A 20,597-nucleotide genomic window follows, 5' to 3' on the forward strand; every position below is an offset into this window, starting at 1 on the left:
GACTCTGTGCTCCTTCCCAATGTCACCACTCCCAAAGCCATCACAGAATGAATTAAATACCACCTAATTAGATATCTCCAGTCTGTGAAAAAGGCCAAGAACCACAGAGGTATGTGTCAAAGAAACTGCACAAGCACCATAATGGGAGCTACCTACGATCAGTTAGTAGGCAGCACCAGGCAAGACTGCTGGTAGAATTTAGGATATCTGAATGTGGCCTTCAGGAACATTAAGCTAGAAGTTGCCTACTTGACTTTCAAAGACAGTAAACTAAATAAGGGAGACCTAGACTCTAGGAAATTAAGATATTATCTTGCTCATCTGTATTTTGTGACACAAGCAGGCCCTTAGTCTTTGAGAGCTGGGACTCAGAAAACCCCTGTTATCCATGTAGTCACTCCCAACATCTGTATGTGCTAGAGTAAAAGGATTCAAATGCCATAATAGATCACATTACTGCAAGATTTCCATCTTGCTATTAAACTTGCTATCAAAACTAGAGGTACACAGATTGGTTTGTCCTTCATTACAGGCAGCTGAGAGAGAACAAAGTGAGCAAAGTCTATGTCTTTAGACAATATAATGCAAAAACTCAGGCCTGCAGTAACCAAGTTGCTTGCAGTCATCTATCCAGGCTCTTGGGTATGACGAGATATTTTATTAAGCCAGGGAAATGCATTACAGTGTGCTGGTCATTAAAATAAGTGTCCAGGATATACATTGATGTAATAGAAGACTTAATAACAGTTTAATTTACTTTACTCTACCTTAAATAGCCATTTAAAGAAAGGACACCCCACATCTGCTCTCTAGCTGTGCAGAAGAGCCAGCAGGCAGGTGGGTCTATCCCCAGCAGGACTACTGCTCGTGTCATGCAGACACACTTTGGAGACAACAAAAACACAGGTAGGTTGGTGTGGTGTTAAAGAAATTTTTAAGCACAGATGTAAAAAGCCATAAGTGGATGATTCAGAAGTAATTCAAGCAAAGTATCTCAAATCTTTGGAGAAGGCCATTTCCTGAACATTTCCTGTATATGAAAGGATAATTTTGGTTTATTCTTTTACATAAAAGGTAGCAGCTTAAGCCTATCACTTGCAACTATTGGCTGCTGGCTCTGTTACCTCTGTTGCCATGACCATATCCTCATTGCAGAATCAAATCATTTGTCTTGCAGCTAGCACCTTATTGGCTAGCCTGGTGGGAGCAAGAGCACACTGTGAAATAACACCTGTGCTGCACACAGAAACTGGTTTGCCATGCAGAGAGATTAGATTAGCAGAAGGGGAGCTGAGCTAATAAACTGTAGTTAATGTTCCCTTATGAGTCCCTTAATTTGAGTTAAAAATGCCACCCTGCTTGTATTAAGGGACTTGTGTGTAGAAGGAATTTGCAATGGTAGCAACGCACAGGCTATAACAACAAAAAACTCTCTGACAGTTAGTGTGACCTTTAAAGATCTGAGAAAAAATATGATTAATAAATTACATAAGCTCATAAAATTATCTAAACTAGACATGATGTGATACACTGCTCCAAGTGTCACTCAAAGCCAAGGAGAAGGAAGGAGGAAGTATGTTGACATTATTGTGACAACTGTTGACCTCTCCAGATGTGCAGCCAGCTTGGGAAAGAAAGGGGGCATGGCAACCTCTGTCAGCAAGGCACATGCCCACCTGCACTAGCCTCTCTGTCCCAAACACCGCAGAGCTGCCATGACAGCCACCACCTTTTCTTATATGCTTCAAACACAAGAAGCCAGAAGACGAAAGCCACGGGATTACCCTTCTGGCCTTCTCCTGCCAGAGAAACCCTACACTTACACACAAGCACAAAGAGGCTTTTCCAAAAGCCTGTTTCAACATCTAAGTCTCCTTGTATGCAGCCAAGCCATTTTTTAATACTATTCTCTATAACTGGGGCCAGAAATACTTCTGTCTTCCAGGCCCAGAAGTGAATGCCAGAAGACAGTAAGAGTTGCACCTCTGGGATGCACTGACAATCCAAGTTTCACTTTAAATTAAACCAGCAGACAAAGTCCCATAGGGCCATTCAAGTCTACACAGCACAATAATACACAATAATTCAGGGCCCTGAACTGATGCCAACTGACTCCACAACAGAAGTGGAGCAGGGTACTTGTGGTGGCCAGTCCTATTCCCCTGCTGACAGTGACACTAGCACAGTAGCTTCCAGATCCAATCCAGCACCAGCCTCACCACTTTGGACCAGGATCAGGGTGCAAGGATGCAAAAGATGCAAAGGATGCAAAGGATGCAAAGGATGCAAAGGATGCAAAGGATGCAAAGCATGCAAGGGTTGCAAAGGATGCAGGATCAAGACTACTGTTTTGGCCACTTTTGCATCATTATACCTGAAAGGTTTCTTAAAATTCCTGAATGGATTGTTTTTCCTCCAGATATGATATCTTGCTGATGTGGTATTGATACTGCATCTGCTTGCAATTAGAGGATATGGTGCAAAACTATAAGTTTGATAGAATTAAGCCATGTAGGGAATGCATTTATGATCTTGAGTGAGGCCTAAGTTGTTTTTACAACGTGATTAAAGCACAAAACAGCTTAAGAACAGGAAAAAGGCCAGCTATCTTGCTATGTATACCTTTCTTTCACTTAAATTTCTATTATGCTTTCTTGCTTTTTACCATATCCATCATCTCATCTTTTGTCCAGAAATAAACTTGAGTGATTCTTAAGCTTATTTATGCTCCTTCGATTTCCTTTCTTGGTAATTTATTCCAAATGTCAACTGAAATCTTTGAATTATAACATTCTCAACATTTTGGAGCAACTTATAAATTTTACATGTGGCCATAGTACTGGAAGCCACACCTGAAAAGGGAAAGCAGGATCTGATATCGAACCCTCAAAGTATGTTTTTCAATATTATCTGCTCCCCTTTTTTCTCCAACATACGAAACTTTTTATAATAGCTATTGGCTATGATGATCCTCTGGCGTTTTTTTTTTAAGTCACACGACTATTCAGAGGAAAAAGTACCAATTTGGTAATGAGAGCTGTTAAACAGACACCAGCCTCACATTTGTCATTGCAGGCACAGTCTTGGGATATTGTTCATGTTTCCAAGAGTAAAATGTAGGTGCCACTAACACTTTCTCATGGAACCATATATTGTTAAATCAACATAATTTAGAGGCAGTTTCCTCTAAAGGGAATGCAAGATTATGATTTGCAGATCTCTTCACTTTCCATGCCTCCAGGTCTAATCTCTTAAGCTGAAGTTGGCTCTTCGGTTCTCAATAAAGCTAATTCAAATATTTTCAGTGATATATTTTATTTCCAGAATTGCCATTCTGCCAAACCTAGAATGTTTTGTTAATCAAAAAGGTTTCCTATAGCCTATCACAGAAGAATGCTGAACTGCCAAAAGTGTTATTTATAAGGTCCTTACCATACTAGGAGTAGATGTTGTTTTCCCATATGCCAAGTTAACGCCACCTTCCTCTTTTGACTGTTTTTTCTCTTCTGATTCTCCTCTGTCAGTGCTAAAAGACTCTGAAATCCCCATTTTCACTCCACCACATGTGGACCAAAACCAAATTTCAAAACCTCAGAAATACTCACCAAAAGAAACTGCTGTTTTCTGGCCAGGGTAATCAACAATCTTAATTACAAGTACTCTTAACACAATAATCCAATAGAAAAGAAGGGGAAATCTCATAACGAGTGTAAACATTCTGATGCTTGCAAACCAGTCTCAAATGTATTTTCAAATAGATTCCTTTGGTCATTGCTGGGGATGCTGCCTAATGAGTTGACAGTAAGCCAGTGACAGTCTAGCACTGCAGAAGTTTAGTGCTTCCTTTTTTGGGCATTCAAGTATTCCCTATTGTTTGGAATCCATTAATAATACTGCTTCTTTGCTTTTGCCATCCAACAAGCCCTTCTCCAGCAGTGACTCATTCAGGTTCTGGCACCGTGTTGGATAAGGGAGGAGCATTAATAGAAAACTCTTGGTGACAAGGAGAAGAGGAGAAGGGGAGGAAAGATGCAAAGCGGAGTTCTGGCTCTGTCCCATTTTTGCCAATTTGTGGAGTCTTCTACTCATTTTGGAAATCATAGATGCTGAGGGTCACTACACTGCATTTCCTGGAAATGCAGAATGCTGAAATCTCAAAGAGCTAAGTTAGTGAACATCACATTATTTCACAGTTTTCATATTAAACAGATCTTTCCTTTCAATGGTCTGTGTTACTTTTATTCTCCACGATGCATGTTGGATTATTTCACTGTCTCCTATACCATGAAACTTCATAGTTACGGAATGCTGAGGCTGCTGAGCAACACTGCTTTTCCAGAGATCGACCAGCCACTTAGAAGCCTGTTGTGATTTCACCTGATTGGGATGGGTGAGAACATTACTCTTCAGATAAGACATAAGCATTGCGGCCCATAGCATCTATACTTTGCAGAAAATAGTCTCACATGAAAGGCAAGAGGGAAACTCCCACTTCCTTCATCTGTGACAGTATTTCACTCTGTAAATTTCAGGTTTTTAGAGTTCCATAGGATAACTGGCATCTTTGTCCCCTGCAAATTCAGAGCCTTCAGCAAAGTAGCTGGACATGACTAAGAACACAAACTGCCTTCAGGAGTTTACCTTCTTTTCATATTTTGTCCACGCAATTAAAGAATTTAGTCCATTGTCTTCTGTTCCTACTTCAGTTTCACACAGGACTAACACTTCTGTGTTAAAGATATACTTCTAATCTGCAAGTTGAAAGAGTCTCTGTAATACTGGTACAACAGAATTTTCCAGATAACATGGATGTGGTTCTCCTGCTTGATGTAGTGCCGACATGTTAATGGAGTACTGTAGCTATTGGAGTAGTATAACCCTGACATTAACAATCTAAAATTGATGCAAGAGGAGAGTGAGGTTCTGTATATTTTATTAGCTCTTAAAACTAAGTCAGTAAAAGTAGTTTTGAAAAGAGGCAGAGGTGAAGAGATCTGAATAAAACTGAGAGGAAACTAAGTTTGGTTTATTTCTCATGTATTTCTTAACTATTTGTCACCTTGAACTCCTATGAAAAGCATACTTTTCTGTACTATTGTAGTTTTTCTCATTTCTGCACTACAGTCTTTTGGGACACCCACTAAAAGCATGCCAAAGGAGGGGGGGGGAGGAGGGGGGGGTTTAAATATTTTAAATCTGTTAAATAAAATAACACTTTTGAAATACTAAAAAACATATGGAAATGTGTTTCCCCCCATATGGGAATTCAGCTGTTCCCAGGAACAGCCTGGGTGTCAGGAGACCAGAGCAACATATGAGGAATGTATTAAACAAATGATGGAGGGAGGATTGAATAGCTTGGGGAGTTGGAAAAATATTACATAACTTTTCATCTTGAGTCTGCCCCAGCCTGACAGTGCAAATGAAAATCATTAAACTCTGAAGATGGTTTGGTGGTCCATGTGGAATCACTTGGTGGTTTCTCTGGTGTTGCTAATAGACAGCTTTCTACATCACAGAAACTTCCATACATTTATCACCCTTTTCAGCGATCTTAATGGAAGCCAAGAATAAGGGTTTAAGAGAGAAAAACATTTAAGCATATGCTTAAAATTAAGCACCTGCTCAAGTATTTTGCTGGATGAGAACTTTAAAACTGCACTGCTGATACATGTGGTAAAAATATGAAGAGCAGAAAGGAAAGCTGGACTTTTCATGCTGTACCTGTTCTGGAAAAGATTTTATTTTCATTAAATAGCTTTTAGCAACATCACATTTTATTTAAATAAAACTAATTTAAAAAAAATAGACTCAAGGCTATATTCCAAGGCTATCTGTAACAGACTACCAGAAAGGAGCAAGCGTATCAGCATCCCGTACTTTCTTACCAGGTGCTGACCGTGCTGAGTGCCCTCATGTGCTTGCATTTCAATGGCATTTCAATAAACAGATCACATCATATTTTCCATTTCTGTGCACTGGGCAATGTTACAAATACTGAAGCAACTTCCAGGTAAGTCAGCTGAAGTACACAGTAGAGCGCAGAACCAAAGATCTCCCTGGAGTCCTACCAGCCAATACAGTTGTGTTAGCACAGTCCAGGCACATCTACACTGCTAACAGTTTCGAAGCCAGCCGAAATTCCACGGATTTCTCTGCTAAGTACTGCATTGCATGGGACAGATATACCTTCCTCTTCCCAGAATGCAGGGAATGGGGCTGCTTTGGGTGACCGTGCAGGGCCTCGCCATAAGTGACAGAAGCAGAGTGCTCATCTGTCCTGTTTTAAGAGACACGTTTTTAACTTATTTATCACATAACTGCAAAGAAAGGTGAATGCATCAGTCCAACCTCAGCAGTGGAATGCTGAGCAACATTGGCCAAACTCGTTTCCAGTGCAGAATTCACACTAACAGCAAGATGGAAAAAAAAAAAAAAAAAAAATCAACAAAATCAAACTAAAAAGGGTTATCCTTCTTATCTCATCCAAAGACTGCATTTAATTACACTTATTAAATAAAACTGAAGGGAAATAATTCATTGGCCCATTATTATCTTTGACTGCACTGAAACTGCATCAGGAATATTTTTTTAAGTGTAAAAACAAGAGATAACATTTGTATTTCATTCATAATGTACTATATTTTATTACACCATCCTAAAATTAGTCTATTGCAGTATTCACTGAAATTTATGACCTAATCTATAAATTATGTGGCAAAATAAGGAATTGATGACAGGCTGTCTGGCCATGAAATGTGATTCTTACTTAAAAATACATCATGATAAATGAGAAAAATCCTCAAGGATTTGTTCAGGTGTATATATCATGGCTCACCTTCCTGACTTCACTTTTCACCCTACCTAACAAAGTTATCCAAAGGTACCCAATTCAGACAAATTCTTGAACATGAAAGAAGCTGAAAGCATGGTCTTGCACCTTGTCTTGAAGAACAGCTCTGAAAGACACTTGCAGACAGTGGTGGGGTCAGTACACAGTCCTCTTGGGTCCCATTCCAGCTCTGGAGGCTGGAGCACACCTCAGAGGGGGCAATCTCTGCTGTCTCTTTTCCGTCCCAGCACAAACCCTTCAGCCCAATGCCCTTCAGCTTTTTCCTCCTGTACTCTGTTTCCTGACCCCTTCCCTGGTCAGTGCTGTGGTCGACTCATGGGGTTTCTGGACCCAGTCCTCTTCCCAAACCTGAGGCAAGCCCAGCCCCAGAATAAGACTTCCTCTCTGGTCCCTGCCTAATCTCAGCCTGTCCACACCCTCCCTTCCTGGCTTCCCCTCCCAGTTTCTTTGCCAAACTCCTGTGTCCCCACCCCAAGGTCCCCAATGACATTCCTCCCTCTTTAGGTCAGCTTCCCACTTCCCCTGACTCCAGCTACTCATTTCATTACCCTTCGTGTCCTTATCTGCTCCTTTCCTCTCTGCTTAAATCACATGGCTCCCTTCTGTCCTACTGCCCAGGCTGACCACGGCGAGGGAATACAGGGCCAAAGGGCAAATGCTCAGGGTTTTGTGTCCCACCCTCCTTGGCACAGCACAGTGGGAAGCCGCCTTCACAAGGAAAGCCCAGATCCTTTGCTCGACTACAGGCAAGAGTTTTCCTGGCTGCTTTCTGCAGCCACAGCATGATTGGCGATGGGCAATGAGAGACTTAGACCTGCTCTCAGTGGCTGCAGTTTTCAGAGAACTTGCTTGAATTTTAGAAGCCTGTAATGAGCAGGTATAAAGAATTTTTCTTCCCCCAAATCTTGTAACTTCATGGATTTTCATGGGGGTTTATCTTGGCATTGGGAAAGGAGACATCCCAGCCTTCTATCAAATTTCAGCTTGCTGTTTCAGAGCAAAAAAGCACCAAACAAAGCCAAAGGAGACAATTCTTTTCGAACACAGGCAAAAGAGGTTTCATTTCTCATATTGCAGGAATATCTCAACTACTTTGATAGAGATTTTCCTTCAAATTCATAGGACAGCACTTGACATGGAAAACTTGGCCCCAGCTGTCACTGTGACAGGCTAGGAGCTACTGTCGAGAAAGTCGTGTGCAGTAGGTGATGCTACTGATAACCTATGGCCATTCCAGTTTGGCTGGTTTTACTTTCTGCTTGAATAATGTTGCCTGAGTCTAGGGGAACTCTACCAACCTGCATGCTGCTACATAGTTTCACGTGTCCAAGCACATAAATAGCCCCAGTCCTCATAGAACCATAAATCACACAATGTTTTGGGTTGGAAGGGACATTAAAGATCATTTAATTCCAAACACCTGCAATGGGCAGGGACACCTTCCACTAAACCAGGTTGCTCAAAGCCCCATCCAACCTGGCCTTGAACATTTCCAGGGATGGGGCATCCACAGATTCTCTGGGCAACCAGTTCCAGTGCCTCATCACTCTCATGGCGAAGAATATATTTCTTTAATGTAAATCTACCCTATTTCACCTTAAAGCCATTATCCCTCGTCCTATCACTATATGCCCTTGTAATAATTCCCTTTCCATCTTGCAGGTATCAAGGAGATACCTAGAATGGAAATTGTAAGAGGATCACCATCATCTTCCACAAACACTGCAGCACAGTCTTTATAGCTTTAATTATAAAGCCTGAAACAAACCAAATGATGCTTAGCTGCTGCAGCGTACTGTGGAGGGGCAAGCATGACTAGCTGAAGATGGTAAATTGTGAGTTTAAATTAGCATGATGAAAAGTGTGAGAATGTTAAAAACCACCTAGATTATCAACCTTTATTCTCTTGCTTCACTGGAATTACTCCAAGTTTACTCCTGCATAGTGAGGTGGAAATCAGAGTTGTGCAGTGTGAACCTTCTCTTGGCAGGCACTATGGAGCATGGATGTGTGCTGTGGGCCTGGTGAGAGACTCAGGAATTTGCAGCACTGCCCTCTCTGCTATGGGTGCTCTAAACCTATGACCAGTATGTCTTCCATTTCCAAGGGCTAATAGATACCATGCACGGAACTGGTAGCATGCTCATTTTTGTTGGGATTGTTCAGTACAGGGATGAATGTAAGCCAGCTCCTAGCTTTTCTGTTCCCCCTCTGTTTTATGTTAATCTTTGCAGACCTGAACCAGCAGAGCTTCCTGAGACTGGGCTAGAGTTTTTAGGAGGAAGACAGTGAAAACAACAATGAAAATATTTTAAACTACAGACAGATGTTAAGAACACCTTAGCTGACACTGTCAGATGCCTACCCCCTCTTCCCTTGCCCCAGGTCTTGCCTAAAGGAACAAAGAGGCAGAGCAAGTCCCAAGTGAACCAGTTATAAAATATCTTCCAGCAATCTGGCATTTGCTTCAGGGACAACAATCCCTAAGGAGTGAGGAACACAGAGCAGGAGCAAGGGAGGAAACAGAGACCCTGGCTTCCACAGTCTCCCTAAGCAAATCAAGGCCCTGGTAGACTCTGATAGGTCGAGCAGGGAAAATACGCATAGCCAAAGAGGGAGAAATACAGCCCTTTGGGCTATTTTGTTCCAGCCATGCCTTTCTGACCTTATAGAAATACAGGATGGACTTCGAGAAATTACAGACTGTTCGGGAAGGAGTTAAACGCCAAATACAAGTGCCCCTACTTTCACTCAGGACACTATGATTTTATTACACTCTTCTCTGAAAGCTGACAGGCTACATGCCAGGCACTTTAACTTTCTCTTTTTTTTCTTTTTTTTTTTCTTTTTTTTTCTTTTTTTTTTTTTTACTTTCTCATCAAAACCTCTAACTTTTAAGCTAAGTGCCAAAAAATGCTCAAGTGCCAGTCAATGACTCATCTTTTAAAAGCCTGGCTTTTATAAGGTGGTTTTCATTTCAGAAACTTGGGATTGCTTCCTGGATACTAAACACTGTGGAATCAATAATTAGACCAGAAAAATGTCGAAAAAGAAGGAGTTTAAATATTTAAACATCTTTGGGGGTTCTGTTAACTAGAGATACGTGGGAGTTCCAAGAGAAGGAAAATACAGGAAGGCCAAGAGTTTGGCTGATGACTCAAAATGGCCAACATCCACTTTTTTTTTTTTCTCTTTTCTAATACTGAAACATATTTTAAATCATTTTAATCGCTTTTTAATAATGGAACCAGACACATACATCACATTCCCTTGGAAAGAGTAGAAACACTATTTTTTTTTTTTTTTTTTTACGTGGGTGTAAATGGAAAGCATATGATGACATTCCATCCCTTCCTCCCCTGTGCTGTGCTTCACCCATTTCTCAACACACAACGCAGACATACGGCCTTTATTAGTGCTGTAGTTACATGTCATCATTTTGCCATCATGCAAGCCAAACTTTTGAAGTGCTCTCTTGCTTCTAGGGATTTCCTTGTTTACACACATAAAACCTTACTTGCACCACAATCAAGGCATGTGGGGACATGGAAGCCTATGCACAGGTAAGGGCAGCTATCAGCAGGCAGGGAGGAGGAAGGGCACAGATCTGCTTTTAAGCCTGATACAAGCACAGATTGTTTCTGTTTGGATGCAATCCTGTTTATCAGCCCCAGCAGGATGGTGGCTGGACAACTCATCGGCAGATTTCTGGAGGGAATAGACAAAGTGGTAGAAGAAAATTCAGAAAGCAGAGCGAAAAATATGAGATATTTGTTCAGTCAGAAACTAAACATAAACTACCTCTTCCTATGTTTAATGCATGGTCTCCCGTATAGTATTCAGGGTAACTGTCATTTCTTTTGTTTTGTTTTGTTTTAATTTTGCTGAGATCATTTGTTCTTTATATACCATGACTAGCAATTATGACTTCTGTGGTGCTACTCTCAAAAGCTGCTTATAAACACAATTCAAATCTTATGCATAGGACAAGCTGACAGTGTGCAGATGACCTTGTCCATGGGTGTTCTGGGTGAAATATATATAGCTATCTGGTTATTCTGGGACTGGTAACATCCTGGACTGACATTGGAATCTGTTAAGAAGCAGTTTTGAACAAGTCTGGTGACATGGTATAGATTTTCCAGGAGTAAGAAGAGCTATCAGAATTCTCTCCCACTTAATCTGCTCTTCTGTATCAAAGAGAAACTAGCACCAAATGTTTTAAATGAAGGTCGAGAGTCCTTGATTTAGCTAGTTACAGTACTAACTGTCCCTAGAGAAAATTATTCCCAGCCACTCAGCTGAGGTGTATGTATGTTTTGCAATGAGCACACCACAGTTTTGGGCCCTTTTTATGCATTGGTGGGTTTGTGAGCAACTACTAATGGAACCACAGACTATTTTTTCTTCTCATACAAATCAGCAAGAAAACAGAAATTTCTCCTATCCTGTCAAAAGAAACAACCAACAAACCAACCACCATATCCTTTTAGCCAGTTTTAAATCCCAGAATTGAAGACTTTCAAGCCATGGTACTAAGTGCCATAATGCAAACATCCCACGCTATCTTTTTTTTTTTTTTTGATAGCTTCAAGTACAGTAACTTTATTCTTTTTCAGTTAAAATACATAAAAACACAGACCATACAGTTCTCTGTAAAACTTTGTAGTGTGCCACACTGCAAACAGCCAGCAACAAGCATCACCTACTGCCATGGTGCTGGGGGCAAGTTTTTATCTTCGCCAGTGGTCTGGTTTCCTACAGAGGCAGGCTTCAGACCACCACTTAATGTCCTGTTTAATCACCCTTGCTTGCAGACTCCAGTCTGGAAGGATGCACAGGTCCCAGTTTTGCTCTCAGGAGCAGGAGAGCTGCTGAGCTTCCTACACTAGGTGGCATGGAAGGACTAAATTTCACCACCCCCACCACCATCCAATGACAATCTATGCTGCTGTTCTCTGTCTTACATCTCTTTTGCTTGTGTTCTGCAGAACCACTTTCCCTTTTTTTTTCTTTTTTTTCTTTTTTTTCTTTTTTTTCTTTTTTTTCTTTTTTTTTAATTTAGTCACCTGACAGAATTTTATTGGGATAAATGCTGAAGCTCTTCTTCGAGGGGTTCCCTAGTGACTTTTCCATTCCAGCTGAATGGTGAGCTCTTCAACGTCCTTGGTGACTTTCCCTCTTGACTTTCCAACATTGGCTTTCAGCAGCCAGATATTATACACTCTAACTATGTACCTTACCCAATTAAGTCTCAGGGTTCCCATTAGTCTTTTTCATTTCCCCATTACTCTACGTTCATAGATGCCAAGAAACAGTACTTACATCTTTGAACTTTTACAATTCACAGAGCAAGAACTTGGAAGCCTGTGTCTGAAAGTACTTTCAAATCCTCAGAATCGCAACACTTTAGATGCCTGAAATACTCAGGCTTCTTGAAGAGGTCAATTTGCTTTTTACCTTGCTCAACAACAAAGCTGATTGGTGCAAATTATTGACCCTATAAAGCAACCAAGCTGGATCCATCAGTGATGTTATTGGGAAGGGCAGCATTGCTCAATACTGTGATTGCACTAACAGCACAGCATGTGCACAGCTACAGCCCTGCTGCAGCCCTCCTAGACCTTAACTCCTGCTCCACGGCACATGCAGATGTGTAATGAAGATCACCTCAGTCAAATCAGGATGTCTATCGAGCCCTAAATCATTTGGATGAGAAAACTTAGAGTATTGTCATTACCTTGCATTATTGCCTCTCCACTGTCACCACAAAGCACCTTATTTCTACCTGGCGGTTTCCAATAATACTGTGTGCATGCAATGCCATTCCCATTACCTCACCATTCTCCCAATAAGCTTCCCGTCACATAAACCCTGCCCATGCAGCCCCACCACCCAGCCCACATATGTAATCTGCCTTCCTCTGCCTGGGAGAACAACAGGGGTTAGATTATCTCTTGAGGTGCTTTCCACTCCTGTTTTCTGTGCTTCCCTGGGGACAGGCTTATCTCTGAGGTAACATCTTGCAGGACTCCAGGGTTACACTGGTGAGCATATTAAGGCCAGAAACAAGGAGGAAGATGTTTAGCATTAATAGCAGAGGCCTGACTTTTCAAAGGGAAGATTCTCTTGTCATGTGAACAGGATTGAGTCACTCAGGTTTTGTCAGCTGGAGGTTCAGGGTGGAGAGATGTCCCAAGATGGTTTACTGGTTTTTTTTTAATCTGATCCTGCAGTCCCAGCTATTTAACCCTGTCTTGCCCTACTTTCTGCTCTCTTGACCTTACTGAGGTGATTTTTCTTCTCTCTTCCTCCCTGCTGTACTGAGCTGGCAGCTTCTCCCTCTCCCTCTGCCTGCCCTGACCCTTTATGGCCCTTGCCAGGGTACGAGGAGAACCAGAGAGACCATCTGTACCGGAAGTAGAAAAACAACATGTAAAAAACACTTGGAAGCAGGCTGAAGCCAAGGAAGGCTAGAGTCAGGCACAGAGCTCAAGAGTATGTTCAACCCTAGTTTTAGTTCAAGGAGATGTCTTGCGAATATATTCTATGGGCATTATAAATGCCTGTATTTCACCACTTGTTATACAGCAGTAAGCACCGATAGTACATTTCTGTTTCCATGGTATCTACAGAAGTATAGTTCTGGAGGATAAGAGTTCCTCTGAGGAGCTGTCTACGGCACTGTCACCACTTGGCACAGGGAAGCCCACTGTGCAGCATGAAAAGGAGAAGCAGCTCCTTCATGGCTGTGTACCTCCCTGCATTTCAAAACAGGGTGAAAAAACTCTGAGAAACTTCAAGGAAGACCTGGGAACAAACAAGATTAAATCATGCCTCTTGGGAGACCATATGGCAACACATGCTGTCCTCAGTTTCACCAGTGCAGGTGTAAACAAGGGCTAAAAATTACACATAGGGCACAAACAAACACATGGCAACATGAAACACAATAAAGTTTTAATTGCCACTTATTTGGTTAAGCCCTTCACAGCTCTGTGCTGATGAGTCTTGAGCAATGTGGTCATTCTATCCTCTGGCTCATGAAAATTTACTGCACGCCTTCACGTGTTCTCCCTATATAGCTCCATTTTATTTCACTGGCAAAATACAGCCAGCTGGAGTTGCAACTCTGATTAACTGAATGCTCAAGATGCAGAATACAGTCCTCAGAATACATCATATTCATGAGAATAATCTGACTGTAAAAAAGGCTTGCCTTTTTAAGCTGCTCCAGAGATGCAGATAAATGTAATGTATCAGAAATAGGGACCACCTACACATCAGATCACAGTTACAAGGATAATGTATGCAGGTGTATTAAATTAACAAAGAACACAAAGCCACCCAGAAAGGGGTACTTCCCCAGGCTACTGACTGGTTTATTCCACATTTCACTGACTTTATAAGGCAGCTGAGTGACATTTGGCTTCAGCCGAGCTACCTGAAGGGATGAAATTGCACTGTTCCTTGGTCAGTAGCAGGGACATTACGATTTTAAAATATCCTGTCAAAAGACAAAGCCATGAGCAAACAGCATTGCAAATCAGAACCTTCTTACTTCAAAATCATAAACAAAACTGATGAAAATAAGCTTCCTAGTAGAGGCACCAAAATAGCTCCATTAATTTTTAAGATTCCAGTTGTTAAGATTGCCAAAGCATTTTTAGGGGGAGGGAATTGAAACATTTTTCTGATATTTCTAAAAAAAAAAAAAAAAGGGGGGGGGGAGAAAAGAAGGAAGAAATGCAGTTTTGTGACTCAGAGTTGCAAATGAAATAAAAATCTAAATGTTGCCACAAGTGGGATCACTCAAGCCCAAAGCTAATTTCTACATCTTGGAAATTTCTGGAGGACCTTGGAAAAATTCAGTGCTTTTATACAAAGAACAGCAAAACGAAAATAATGTTGAAAAGAGAACTTGAGGATGAAACAAAATGGAGTAGTTAAAGCTAAATCTTTATTATTTCTACAGTCCAGAGAACAGTAAATACTAATTGATATATAGCTTGGTGTTGTAAACTTGCATTTCATACTTACTGCACTTATTCTACACATCTGAGGAGCAGAAGACAGGAAAAGTATGGGGCTTCCCATCATCAGTGTGTTAATGCCTTGTAATCTTTCACCTTTTTCAATAACCTGAACATTGTTCTTGCTTGGTTTCACAGAGTTCATCTGAAGAACCCTCACAAAGAAGTAACCAGCTTTGCTTAATTCAGATATGATCCTGCAGTATGGCTTTGGAAGCAACAGCAGGAATGAAATCGGTATAGTGACACCCCATCTCCCACCTCAGACACACATGTCCCTCACCATGGACTGTTTTGTCCAGATGCTCTGTGTTGTCAAATTTATACCCCAGAGTTATTCTGGTGATTGAAACCTTGGCTAGCACAAGGGTGTCGTGCTCCAGCTCTGCACACACCTCTGTGTCCCTACACTTCCCCTGGCAAGTGCTCCAGCCATCTGGGCATCATTCACACTCTCACCCTCAGCACCTGCGAGAAGAGGGTTTGCAAGGGGCTGCCCAAGGCACATGGATGCCCAGTGGCTCAGACACTGTGCTAGGGAGCACTGAGTGCCCACTCAAAAGCTCTGGTGCTTCCTTCAGAAGCAGATCTAAATCTAGCTCTTCCACTTTGCAAATGAATGTCCTACAAATCCCTGTTCAGCCACTCTAAACTTAGCTGGGTCTCCTTAGATGCTCCATTTGAAGCCAATCTACTTGGAATAAAATACTTTTAACAGTCGCTGCAGCAGAAGACAAATGTGAAAATGATTCACACGTCTGGGAAGTGGATGTTCGGTTTCTAGAGCATGTTGCAGTGAATATAAAACGCTGCACAGAGAGTGGATGTCTCGACAGGACAGACCAAGGAGCAAAGCTCCAAACCTTGCATAGGCACAACCAGCTTGGAGGCAGTTAGTAAAAACATTATCCCATGTGGGACATGCCCTTAGATTCCTTCAGAGAGGGAAGCTGAACTAGTTCTCCTAAGGCTTGATGCATGCTCCAGGCTGGTGGGTAAATACATCTTCCCACAGCAGCTTTTGTGAATCTAACATTTATTTCTTTGTTCTCCAAGGACGCAAATCAAAAATTTTTGAACACATTATATAGCCTGAGATTTAGCTTCACCAAGAAACCTTTTTTCTTTTTTTCTTTTTTTTTTTTGGTCTTAGAATGAGGGCGTAAGTTGGCATCTGAGCCAAACAAGTCAGTTAAATGCACAGCTCTTCTGGTGGCAGAGTGTTCCCTGTAGGAGGTCTTTCGTTGTTCTTCACATTTAATGGGTGTTGCAGAAGTAGTTCTCAGAGAACTGTAAAAAAAGGAGAAAGGAAGGTTGTTTGGCATATTCAGAATGGAGTGTTCATGTAATCAGAAGAAAATATTGCATTGAGTTCTGTGAATGGTACACAGATACTATGGGCAATTGGAGCCTTATACATTTATATAACTCACAATTACTTAATTCAATTATTCAAAGAAAATTACTTCACACCCCCACAAAATACCCTGTATCTTACTAAGGAGACAGATATGCCTGGTTTTACACTCAAGTAATGCCACCTCCAGCAGAATCTCATTTATTAAAATACCAGAATACTGCCGTATGATGCCTATCATAACACCCACCTCCCACACATGCAGGGCAGTGTGCGTCTTATAACAAAGGAGGCATTCATAGCTATTATCTTGAAAAGTAGTAGGAGCGATAAATACATTAAAGGGACCAGAGAAATGTTCACTCCACCAAAGCAAAGCTGAAATAGCTTAGGGGTGTTTTTACTGGAAGCTGACGTCCCTCCACGCTTGCTATCCCAGGACCAACTTCTCCTCACATTTTTAAAAACTTTATTGCAGCTTTGAACTTCACCTGAGCTTCACAGCTACCAAGAACCCCAAATCCAAACACTTCACCCTGTACTCCCAAAAGGTCCCAAACTAAATTTGGATCTTAGTTCTTCAGCTAGAGCCCTTGTCTAAGATACTTGGCAGATTCACCAGGTTCGGTTACCATCAGGGCATCTGCTGCCAGTTCAAGCTCTGTCGCAGGCAGGAGCAGCACCAAGAGCAGGAGCAGGAGAAGCAGCAGGGCTCACGAGAGCCCTTTTAGTTTGAGTTAGACAGACTGAGTGACTGGATTCACTGCCCCCCTGCTGCAGGGTGCTGGCTGCAAATCATTTTATTTTTATTATCACTAAAACAGCTCTCAATCTATTATTATGCCTTTGGTGCAAAAACCAGTCTGGCACTTTCAAGAAGGGAAAGGTGGTAATGAAGAGACTCTCAAGCTCTTAAACTCACCCCAAACTATTAGGAAAAAATATTGAGAACTGTAAATTATTGGGACAGAATTAAAGAAAAAATGAAAAAGCAAAAACCAGCCTCAGTACAACCTGGTCACTCTATGCAAGTAAGTTCTCTGATTTATTCCTTTGCCATTGCTTTTGTTGAATATTTTAAAAAGATAACAGATTTCAAGCCTGATGAATGATGCTTCAAATTAGAGGTCATCCCACCACATTGGCCACGTGAAGTTGGCAACAACCTGTTTGCCCACTTGGTAGCTGAAGGTGCTCAGCAGGTTTAACTGCGGAGGAGATTCCTTTGCTTTCTTAGCTCGGATTGTGTTATTCAGAGCAACCCGCCACATCTGTGGTGTCGAAACTCACAAAGCCCCCTCAGACCGAACCCAGGCACGAGCTGCTTCCAAACCGGAACAGCCAGATTTGGGGGTTTTTACACTAGCCACAGGTCAGAGGTCAGCAGTCTAGAAGTCCACGTAGACCAGACCTTCCCCTTTCCTTTGCCAAATTTAACTCCTGAAGCACAGTAGACGCACACATTGCCCCAATGCCATGTCCCAACCAGTGCACGCAGGAGGCTGGAAAACTCAATGAGAGCTATATAAAACAGCAGAAATACATGTATTGTGTAACAAATGTCTGTTGAAAGGAGATAAAGAGACAGCCCAATTTCTCTTCCTTTTTTGTTTGCCTGTGTCCTCATTCCCCTCCACCCGCCCGCCTCGCTGTCTGAGGGAGGTTTCACATTGCATTAGCGTTACCGTCCAAGCCTCTGCCGGCCGTCGCCAAGGCTTTGCTACCAAGCCACCGCCACTGGCTGCTGGGCAGCTGGTGTGGGGACAGCATCTGACGGGCAGGACAGGGACCTCTCTGCAGTGACAGACCCTGAGGTCAAGGGGCAGGAAAGGGTCTAGAGGCAGATTTGCTGGAGAACGGAGCAGCGACAGGTCATCACAGCTCTTCCCATCACTAGATGCCACTTCCAGCTGCTGCAAGTAATGTGGCTTCAGTAGCTCTCAAAGCCAGCTGTTTAAATGCTGATGATCCCCAGTTAGACCTTAACTCTCAGCAGTGAAAAGATATCTTTTCTTTTTCCCTCCTTGCCCCACCCCAACAGGGAACTCCATGGTACTGTGCAATGCCTCTGGTATCTAACCTCATTAAAGGACCTAATCTAACTCGACCATACTGAGGAAACTCTCACCTCCCTCAAAGGCAATGACTCAAGATACTAATCAGTTCAACGAGAATGTTTGAGGGTTTTTCCATCCACCACTGCAGTCTGGGCTATGCTTTTCCTTCCCCCATTACCGCAGCCACAAACACTGCACTCACACTGCAGAGGAAGGCATTCAGCCACTTCTTGTGCAGACTGCCTCGGGTATATTTAAATTTAAGACAAATGCCAAATAATAAAAAGTAGCTTTGAGCACACCCAGAAGAGACTATTTTCTGCCTTTCTGTACTCTTCCCTCTTTACTGCTCCCTGTTATTATTTTCTTTTCCCTGTTACTATTCTCCAGGGTGCATTAAGAAAAGTGTGACCAGTAGGTCGAGGGAGGTTCTCCTCCCCCTCTATGCTACCCTGGTGAGGCCACATCTGGAGTACTGTGTCCAGTTCTGGGCTCCCCAGTTTGAGAAGGACATGGAGCTATTGGAGGGAGTCCAGCAGTGGACTACAAAGATGATTAGGGGTCTAGAGCATCTTTCTTATGAGGAAAGACTGAGACAGCTGGGTCTGCTCAGCCTGGAGAAGGCTAAGAGGGGATCTTATCAATGCTTATAAATATCTCAAGGGTGGATGTCAAGAGGATGGGACCAGATTCTTTTCAGTGGTGCCCAATGACAGGATGAGAGGCAACAGGCACGGACTGAAGCATAGATGGTTCCATCTAAACATGAGGATAAACTTCTTTAGTTTCAGGGTTCCAGAGCACTGGAACAGGCTGCCCACAGAGGTTGTGGAGCCTCCTTCTCTGGAGACATTCAAAACCCACCTGGAAGCATTCCTGTGTGATCTACTTCAGGTGAACCTGTTTTAGCAGGTGGGTTGGACTAGATGATCTCCAGAGGTCCCTTCCAATCCTAACAATTCTGTGATTCTTTATTTTCTGTCATAATTTTATGTTTGCAGTCTTTTGGGGTTCAAGCAGATGAAGACACCCCTTCTGAAGAAGACTCTTAAAGGACATATAGCTCCTACATTTGGCCCCAAAACATAGCCACAGCTGCTGACCATTTTACTCCTGGCTGTTGAAGAGATGAGATATGATCACCTTCTGGATTCAGAAATATGATTTAATAAGGCCTGACCTAACAACATCACACTGGTTAAAGTATCTCTGTTCACATGTCTGGAGATAAAGTTGGGAAGTTCTGACCTTTTTGGAGTCATAAGTAATGAAGGCATTTGACAGACAGCAGCCACACACAGAATCTGAGGATTTTTCTTAAAAAACAAGAATACATCCCCTCCCACTTGCCTTCCCTGAAAGTGCCTGTCCTGGTCCTTCAGGCCTGTACAGCAAATCCTCGTCAGGACTTATTGCTAACAACACTGAGCCACCTCCATAAGGTTATTATTAAAAGTCATTCATTACACTAATTTGCAACCCTCATTTAACGTCAGCAGACCTTTATCTATCAGCCTGGGGGGGTTATGCGAGCTCCTGCAAGCCAAAGCCCAATCATAACATGTGTCTCAAGTTGTAATTACAGGGTGATTTCCATTGATACCAACTGCCTATTTTGCCTGCACACATTTTCAAGGCCAAAGGTTGCTTCCCTGTTACAATCCCTGCGTGCCGACACAAAATAAATAAATAATTTTTAAAAATCATTCAATAAACAGATAAATTATTTGAAAGAAAATATGAATAAATAAACCAGACGGCCTACGTCTGTGCTTGACACAGGTGGAGAGGAGATGGGGACTGGTGGCAGTGGGAGCAGAGCATGCTCTCTGCAAGTGAGGTGAATGCTTGGGCAATTGTTCATTCCTCATTTTTTTAAGGCTGATTAAGTTGAAATCAGTTCAGATTCCTCCCCCATTTCTCCTCCTCCACCACCATGGTGCATTAAACCTTCAAGCAACCTTCAAGCATTAAACCTTCTTGACTTAAAAATCATGCCTGCAGCTCCCTCAGCTCCATCCTGCACCCTTCAGCTGAGGGAGAAGCTGGCTCAGCAACCCATTTAGGCAGGTGCTTAAAGTTAAATATACAGCTACGTGCTTGGCTGGGTCAGACTCTCCTAGTTTGGAAAAACACGCTTTGGCAAGTGGTGCTTTAAGAGATCTAGGATGCCATCTTGACCAAGTTCCTTCCTCATTTCCTAGCAAAGAGCTAGAATAACCAAAACCTCTCAAGATATTGTTAGGTTCTTCTTTTTCTTTCAAAAATAAATCATAGTGAAATTATATTTCAGGAAG

The sequence above is a fragment of the Nesoenas mayeri genome, assembly GCF_963082525.1.
Source record: "Nesoenas mayeri genome assembly, chromosome: 3".
NCBI classification, from domain to species: domain Eukaryota; kingdom Metazoa; phylum Chordata; class Aves; order Columbiformes; family Columbidae; genus Nesoenas; species Nesoenas mayeri.